Source organism: Apaloderma vittatum, unplaced genomic scaffold (genome assembly GCF_000703405.1).
Source record: "Apaloderma vittatum isolate BGI_N311 unplaced genomic scaffold, ASM70340v1 scaffold32562, whole genome shotgun sequence".
Classification (NCBI taxonomy): domain Eukaryota; kingdom Metazoa; phylum Chordata; class Aves; order Trogoniformes; family Trogonidae; genus Apaloderma; species Apaloderma vittatum.
The window spans coordinates 659-902 of NW_009705794.1; the positions used below are offsets into that span (position 1 = coordinate 659).

The 244-nt window shown below is 55.7% G+C and overlaps 1 protein-coding gene across 1 annotated transcript in view; it reads right to left on the bottom strand.

The window, feature by feature from the left end:
• Positions 1 to 244, bottom strand: part of DCAKD (dephospho-CoA kinase domain containing) — a 2,709-nt gene that overhangs the window by 268 nt on the left and 2,197 nt on the right. The window lies entirely within an intron of this gene.

Consider the following 244-nt stretch of genomic DNA (forward strand, 5'->3'; position numbering starts at 1 on the left):
GCTGTTTTGGGAAGGTCTGACATTATCCAGCGAGTGATCTCTGAAGAGGCCTCAAAACGCTTTCCTCAGGCCCTACCGACGTTACTTTAAACCACAGAAGAAGGAGGTGGTGAAGGGCAGCAGCGAAAGGCAGGAACGAATCCTCCACAGGCCGCCGCGAAAGGCCAGCGCAAAGGATGTCACTCAACGCCGGGTCCCTTTCTCCCGCCCTGTCCCTCTCCTTGCTTTAAAACCGAAGGTGGAG